The sequence below is a fragment of the Myotis davidii genome, unplaced genomic scaffold (assembly GCF_000327345.1).
Source record: "Myotis davidii unplaced genomic scaffold, ASM32734v1 scaffold540, whole genome shotgun sequence".
Classification (NCBI taxonomy): Eukaryota; Metazoa; Chordata; class Mammalia; order Chiroptera; family Vespertilionidae; genus Myotis; species Myotis davidii.
Genome location: NW_006292916.1, coordinates 933739 through 942000, shown reverse-complemented (window position 1 = coordinate 942000; position 8262 = coordinate 933739).

Here is an 8262-nt window from a genome sequence, read left to right as displayed (position 1 = left end):
AGCAGCTCAGATGGGGCTGGGGGAGGAGGCGGTTATGAGGCCAGGCTGGTGATGGAGGTAGCCTGTGGAGAGGCTGGGTGCCACATGCTGGCCTTGGTTCTTCCCCTGACTTCGAGGGTTTGGAGGTGATATATTTATTTAATTCTAACAGGATCACTCCGGAATTTTGTCTTACAACATAAATTTCCAAGAAAACAGTGACATAAAAGAATATTACATTTATTCTTATTATTGTCGGCCTTCAAATGAGATAACAATAACAAACACTGTTGCTGGGTGCCTAATACGGTAGGCACTTGGCAAGGGGTTTCTTCACTCACATCATTTCATTCGATCCTTGCAGCTGGCTGCCTGATGAATTGCTGCTGTGCTATTTTACTGAGGAGGCTCAGAGAGGTTAGCTAAGGGTCCAGCGTCGCAGGCCAACCAGTGATGTCCCTTGAGCCTAACCGATTCTCTCGCCGCTCTTGTGAGCACATGCTCATTATTAGTGGCTGAAATGATGTAATTCTTGTCAAAGTGCCTCATAAAAATACTCTTATATAATAAAAATTGGTGAATATTTTAAATGCTTAGTGTCCTCCCATGCCATTTGTACATGCCAATCCACCTGCAAACCTTATTTTTAACATTAATCTCATAAAATTTAATAATATTATAGGGGCTTTTGATTAATCGTCACTCTTTTTAAAAAAAATATATTTTATTGATTTTTTACAGAGAGGAAGGGAGAGGGATAGAGAGAAGCATCGATGAGAGAGAAACATCGATCAGCTGCCTCCTGCAACACCTCCTATTGGGGATGTGCCCGCAACCAAGGTATGTGCCCTTGGCCGGAATCGAACCTGGGACCTTTCAGTCCGCAGGCCGATGCTCTATCCACTGAGCCAAACCTGTTAGGGCTAATCTTCACTCTTATTAACGAAACGAAATAGCATTTAAACAGCATTTGTATGTGTAATCATTTGACTTCCTTAATCATCTGATTAACAAACACATTTTCCTAAACACTTTCTTCTGGAAAGATAAACAAAATCTGGACACACGATGAATTTTACATTCTCTTAAAATGTCAACATAAAATCATTATTTAAGCGAGCTATTTAATAGCACATTCAACTCTGTTTTTATTTCAACCAATAATCTTCTTCCTTCTCGTTTTCCCAAGGACCCCTAGTGTTTTCCCAGATGGCATCTAATAGATCTGGGGTAGTCTGGAAGGATGAGGTGGGAGACAACCCAAGATTCTGTAACCAGGATCAGACTTTCTGATCCTAACTATGCAGCAAACATAGCTTCTTTGATAAATGGCCTGAAATGGGAACCCAGTTCTTCCCAGCAGCGGACATGTGATCACTGCCGTCCCTCCAATGGTCATGGTGCAGTGTGACTGCTCTTGACTGCCAAGGTGCGCTGGTGTACTTATGTCAGTGTTTTGCAAACATGTTGGCTGACAGTCCTGGTTCCCTATATTCGGTTAGGTGATACCCACTTCTTCCTGCCAGGCTCTGTACCACACGACTGGACTTCACAGTGCTATTTCGGGCTTAGTTCTATTCTAAATTCTTTTCATATTTTACAAATTTGCTGCTCTAACTTACAGTTATTTAAGTGATATTCAATTAGAGTCCCCTTCTCTCCAAGGCTTTGTCTAACTCTGATCACAGTCTGGCCAATGGTGAGACCGAGTCTTATGTGGAAGACAATGGCAGTGGAAAGAAGGCAGCAAATCTGGGAGACCTTGAGAGTAGAATGGGGAGATGTAGCGACTGCTTGGAGGTGTGGGAAAGCAGACCTATGAAACAGCTAAGTGGAGACTCCAGACCTGAGACACGTCCAACTGCAACAGCTTGGATCAGGGATGCAGAGCGTGGGATCCTGAAATGAAGTTTGGCCAGAGGAGCCAGGCCTAGGTGACTGAGGGTGAGCATCTCTGGGACTGAGCTCCTTGGCACTTCTGTGAGGAGTAAGGTCAAAGCTGCGTAACCTGAAAAAGAACCCGTGAGAGGAAATGAAGATGGGAGAGAACAAAGGAGCTTGGGCACGTCTCACACAGCCATGAGGAGGCGTGGACAGTGTCTCGAACAGGGTGTAGGGGAGCCAAGAGGGAGCTGCTGGACAAGGATAAGACCCAAAGTGAGACATTGGAGGGAGGGAGGCCAGGCAGGATGAGAACAGCAATGATGCCTGTGTGTGTGTGTGTGTGTGTGTGTGTGTGTGTGATAGAGAGAGAGAGAGAGAGAGAGAGAGAGAGAGAGAGAGAGAGAGAGTTGGGGGTGAGGCGCAGCCTGTGAAACGTTGCCATGGCTCGCCCTCCGTATTTGCCTTTGGAATACACAAGAGGAAATTGTACAAACAGAACATGTGCACATCTGAATAGCTGCCTCCTCAGAACGAGCTGGCCAAGGCAGTGACATCATGGAGCTGGAATTTCTCTCCCTCTGGAGGAGACGGAAATGGCTGCAAAGGAACCTTTAGGGGCTGATATTCTCTAAGTTTATGGAGTTCTTCTTCACCTTGAAATACATTAAAATATGGACATGACAATATAAGCAAACCATATTCTTAAAATAAACCCAACACAAGAAGTCTCTTGAATTTGTCTTTGTTTTGCTATTTAAAACCAAATCCTCAAGGGAAACCAACGAGAAAACAAGTTCTTCAGTGCTCTGCACATTTCTGTGGTCACGCCACAGAGACACTGCACTCCATCCAGGTTCCCACTGAGGGTGCCGCCATCCACCCACCTCTCCTGCTTACAGTGGGCCAGGGCATGCAAACAGGTTGCTGCGGCTTTTCTGTTTGTCAAGACCCAAAGCTGCTCCCGCGCTGCTGAACTGCAGACTCACCTGCAGGGGTGCATGCGGTGGGTCACTGGATGTCCTATTGCTGCCTCCAGACACAGGGACAGTTCAAAAGCAGCAGCATCGACACACTCTCTTCTGCTGTTTGTAGAAGAGAGTTGCCATCTACACAGAAAATTATAGTTTTTGCATATGTGGGTTTGGAATTTGAACAAGCTTGTTTTATTCTGGAAACACTTTATCACAGCTTAAAAGCATGACGTCGTGCATGGTTTATGATTTCTCTCTGCCACGTTGCCAGGATGCACAGAAGGCCCAGTAAGGGGGAAGCTCTGAGTTTGCTGCTTGTGAAACTCAAAAGCTGCGTTAGGAATGAGATGGTCATCCGAGCCAGCATCTTGTCTGGGAATAATTATGCCGCATGAACAAAGGCGTGGAAACCTGCAGTGCACAAATAAGACATCCATACCCAAATGAAGGGAACAAAACTCCCTTATGTTTTGGGCACAGCTGTGCCTAAGACTCCTGGGGTGTAAAAAGCGGTTTTTATCCACAACCAACTGCTTCATTAGAAACCTTAGACTCAAAGGGACATTTATTACCCTATTAAATAATGACACACTTATGAGTAGGGAAGCTTCCCCCCAAACTGAAGAATTGTTTCTTATTGTGCTCTTGCAGATGAGAGTTCTCATAGTATCAAAACCATTCCACTCTTGTCACGTCTGTCTACAGGAGCATGTGATTTAAAACCAAATGCTGACTCTGCAGACACCATGCATCAGTTGGGAAATCAAGACAAGAAAACAAGAACCAGGTTCCTCATTTGGTCAGGACCCTGTTCCTTTTCCAGAGCAAAGAGAATGTCCCATACAGTGACCTGGGGAGAAGTTTGCCATGTGTGAGGTGTGGGAAGTATGGGGTCAGGCAGTGTGTCCTGTTTCGATCGTCTCCCTCCTCTTCCTCTCTGCTCTGCCCAGCAAAGTGACCAAATGCAGAGTGCCCCTCAACAGACGCCTGACAGGAACACCCCAGACACGGGGAGGGTTGTATGGTCTGTTTCCTGCAGATCACCACAAGCTAGTTGCTTATGACAACACAAACCTATTGACTCTTTTAAAGAACAAGCCCAGATGCACATTTAATTTTGAGTGGCACGGGAAACTAGGCTCCGATAAAACTGCAAACCTTAGAGGTGAGATAGGAGAATGTTTCATTTTACTTGATTCTGGTCCTGCCATCACCTGCATTCAAGAACACAAATGCAGAAAAAGATCGGGGGGAGGGGACAGGGTGACAATGGTGGTTGCTATGGGTTGGGGGGTGGAGGATAGAGAGTTAGTGATTAATGAGTTCAGAGTTTCACTTTTGTAACATGACAGGAATTCTGGAGATGGATTGTGGGGAAGGTACTTAATGCCACTGAGCTAACTACACACTTAAAAATGGTCAAAATGATAAATTTTATATTATGAATATTTTACCACAATTAAAACATAAATTTGAAAAAGCTAGGGGGAAAGTCTAACTCAAGCAATCAGTTCTAAGATGGCCAGTGACCCTTTCCCCATGCACATGTCCTGTGTCAACCTCCCGCTGAGGGTGCCAGGGCCTGTGGGAGCAATGGCATTTCACCCCTGTGGGTACGTTGCTTGTAAGGTAAAGGTAAAGCAATTTCACAGATGTAATTAGTGTCTCTAATCAGTTAACTTTGAGTTCATTAAAAAGAAGATCATCCTAAATGGGCCTCACCTAACCAGGTCAGCCTTTTCCAAAATGCTTCCATAGTAGAGAGGTTTGAAGCAGCAGCTGTCTGTTGGCCGAGAAGGGCTTCCATGTGGGTATGTGTGTGCACGGGTATGTGTGTGTGTGTGCACGTGCACAGCTCTACACACACATATTTCCAGCCTCTGTCAGCTGAAAGGGCCGAGAAGCAATGACACCGAGAAGGAATGAGCACAGCTAGCACTCAGATCTTTTTTTTTTTTTTTTTTTTTTTTTACAGAGTTCAAAACAATGTTTATTAAGTCAAGGGACTTAATGAGAGCTTCAAAGGACTTAGTGAGATTTACAAGAATCTTAGTGAGAATCTCAAAAACATGAAAAAAGACTAGTCAGAAATTAAGCATACACTAACTGAAATAAAGAATAATTTATAGGTAATCAACAATAGAGTAGAGGATTCCAAGAATCAAATCAATTATTTGAAATATGAGGAAGCAAAAAGCACCCAATAAGAACAGCAAAAAGAATAAAAAGAATCCATACATATGCAGATAGTGTAAGGAGCCTCTTGGATAACCTTCAAGCGTACCAACATTCACATTATGGGGTAGCATTCAGACCTTGTTGGAGAAATGGGGCTGATTCTAATGCTGGGGGAGGAAAAGTACATGATGATCTTGGAACACCTTTTTGTGCCAGAAAATAAGGAAGCACCCAAGAATTATGGGAATGTGACAAAAAGATACAAGAAACAGCTTGATGGGGCCCTCACTGGCCAATTTTAGAATAATTTAAGTATAAAAATAAATGCTTAGAGAACAACCCATTGTATGAGGTAACAATCCATGAGTACATTCTGATAAAAATCCTATATAATAAAGGGCACTGACCACCAGGGGCCATGCGTGGACCATGGCAGGCATCGGCAGCAGGCGACAGAGCATGGAACATGGCAGGCATCCGCTGAGGCAGGATGGTGGAGCAGGTGAGTTGGGGTGCCAGACTAAGGCAGGTGCCAGTTGCTGTCATTGGGGTGAGCCTCTGGTGGTTACTGAAAATTCTTTGCTCCTGTGCACCACAGTCTGGCCCAGCGCTCTCACCTGCTGCTGGCACCAGTCCTGGTCGCACCCGCTGCCGGCGTCCAGCTCTGACCCTGATTGCTCAGCACCATCAGCTGGTGTGAGTGGTGGCTCCTGGCCCTGATTGCCCCTGAGGGCTTCTCCACCTCCCCCTGCTCCTGAGGGATGATCAGGGCCAGCAGCTGCCTTTTGCACCCACTGCCAGCGACAACCCACTCACACCCACAGCCAGTGCTGGCGCCTGCTGCCGGTGCTGGTCCCAATCACCCCTGAGGGCTTCTCCACCTCCCCCTGTTCCTGAGGGGCAATCGGAGCAGCAGCCATCGCTCGCACCCGCGGACGGCGTGGAGCTATTGGGACTGGCGCACCGTCAGGGTGTGGGAGTGGCGGTGGTGGGAATGGGGCTGCCGGCAGACAGGTGACTGGGGGCTTTGGCGGGAGGGGTTGGGGGGCAGGGAGAATGGGCTGAGACCACCCCTGTGCCCACTGCAGCCTCACAGCCCACAGTTCCTCTCAAGGTGCACGAATTCGTGCACTGGGCCCCTAGTAAGTAAATAAACAAATGAAGAGAAGGGAAAGCTCTTCCTTACAGTAGAATTCCAACTAATAAATGTAGAAGAGATCATGGAAATATGCACTATTAGGCAATGATAATAGTAGTAGTGGATACTTGTGTGTGTCACTGGTGGGTGAAGGTTTGATGAGAAACAGGATATTGGCAAAATATTGGACTGTCTCTCCACAGAATATTAATCAAATGCAGTGGGGGGCTGGGGAATGGTAGACACAGCTTGACTAGGTGATCCAGGTAACAGCGCCGCAGGTGGGACAGGCATGCATTGTGCGCCTCCTACCGTGACATGTGAGAAGAGCACAGCATCATTTTGGTGGCACTCCTGCCAGGGGAGGGTCAGCCACAGAATGAAAGGCTGGTGCTCACTAGAGACAGGGGTAGACTGGAGGCTGCTCCAGATGGCAGGAGCCCGATGGGATTGACAACTCAACACAACATGCGCCTGCAGGGGAGCCTCTGTGGAGAAGGAAAAGAAGACAAAGTGAGATAGTTGTGAAATGTGGACAAGATGGACTGCATAGATGTGCTGTGTCGGCATGGATTTCCTGATGTGGAGAGTCATGTGGCAGGGTGTAGGAGCAAGTCCTTGTTTTTAGGAGGTACATAGTGGAGTATTTAGGGCTGATGGGATATGATGTCAGAAAGACAGTTTCTGTCTCTCTATCTGTCTATCAGAGAGAGAAGAGATGAAACAATGAAGAAATATTAATAATCATTGACAATTAATTACATAATTGATAACAGTATTAAAAACTGGGGAATCTTACTTTTCTGTAAATGAAAAAATATTTCAAAATAAAACTTTCAAAAGTGGGTATGGTAATCTTTTCTTTATTCACTTTCCAGGTTTCTAAAAGTGCCAGATGAAATGATGTTGGAGCTTTATTAAAGGATGTTTTAATGCAAAAATGTAATTATCTTGATAACATGTCTGCTTATTTGATAATTACCCATCTTTCTAAATAAGAATGGAAGCTCCATGACAGCAGGTACCTTGCCCTTTTATTTCTTGTGCCTAGAACACCATAAATAACTGAATCACAGAAATTAGGTCAATTTTACACTTTCATCATTATAGTACATGAGAGGCTCAGTGCACAAATTTGTGCACCGGTGGGGTCCTGCCGGCCCTGTCACGATTGGGGCAGAGTGGGGCTGGGTCTGTCGGGAGGAGGAGATGGTGGGAGGTGATGGCTGGGCCAGCTGGAGGGAGGGGCCACAGGTGATTGGCCAGTGGTCCTGCCGCTGATTGGGGTGGGGGGTGATTGGGGGTAGAGTTGGCTGGGGGGAGGGGCTGCAGGGGATTGGATGCCAGCCCTAGCCCCAATCAGGCCGGTTCACTGGCCACAGTGCTCATCATAGCAACTGGTCATTTCAGTCGTTACAGCATTCCAGTCACTGGCTTTTTATATATATAGACTAGGAGCCCAGTGTGCAATTTGAAATTGCACGGTGCCGCCCTGCCTTGACACCCAAACCTCTCCACGCAGAACTCCAGCGTGCCTGGCCCAGCCCCCAAACCCTCTGGCCTTCTCTGGCTGCTTCAAGCCCTACCCTCAGTCCCTTGAGTCACCTAGGGCTGGTCCCACCTGCTGCGCTGTGCTCCTTCCCCTGGCAGGTGGGCCGCGGGGCACTCAGAGTGCGAGTGGTGGGCAGCGAAGGACTGGTGAGGTGGGCGCTATGGACTCTCACCCCTGCCCTCCCCGGCATGGGGTGGTCCTGCCTCCTCCAGGCACCTCCTTGCTTCTGCCCCGTCTCTGGAGCAATGCCCCAGCTAATATGCTAATGACCTGGTCATTACCGTTATGGCGTATTGACCATTAGCATATTAGCTCTTTATTAGTATAGATGCTGTTTATGTTAATAAAGACAAATGTTTTCACCTTTCCAGCATGGCTCAGTGGTTGAGCATCAACCTATGAACCAGGAGGTCATGGTTTGATTCCCGGACAGGTCATGTGCCTGGGTTATAGGCTCAACCCCCAGTTGGGGGGTATGCAGGAGGCAGCCAATCAATGATTCCCATCATTGATGTTTCTATCTCTCTTTCTCCCTTCCTCTCTGAAATTAAAAAAAAAGA